The sequence below is a fragment of the Penaeus monodon genome, chromosome 28 (assembly GCF_015228065.2).
Source record: "Penaeus monodon isolate SGIC_2016 chromosome 28, NSTDA_Pmon_1, whole genome shotgun sequence".
Taxonomy (NCBI): Eukaryota; Metazoa; Arthropoda; class Malacostraca; order Decapoda; family Penaeidae; genus Penaeus; species Penaeus monodon.
In genome coordinates this window covers 31044657-31044858 of record NC_051413.1, presented here as the reverse complement: position 1 = coordinate 31044858, position 202 = coordinate 31044657, and positions in this window count along the sequence as shown.

Genomic DNA, 202 nt, shown 5'->3' with positions numbered 1-202 from the left:
GCGTTTGGGAAATTGTTTCTCTCGCCCCGAACCGCATCTCAGCTCCGGCCGCCCGAAGGAGGATCAGGTCGGAATCACGTCCCTCGACGCGCGCTCACGCCCGCACCCAGCTGAGGTACCGCCCGCATTTCCCACGGGTGGAGATCCTCTTTGAGAAGTTCGGAAACAATTCTCAGATTATCTTAGGATCTATAGTGCAGGA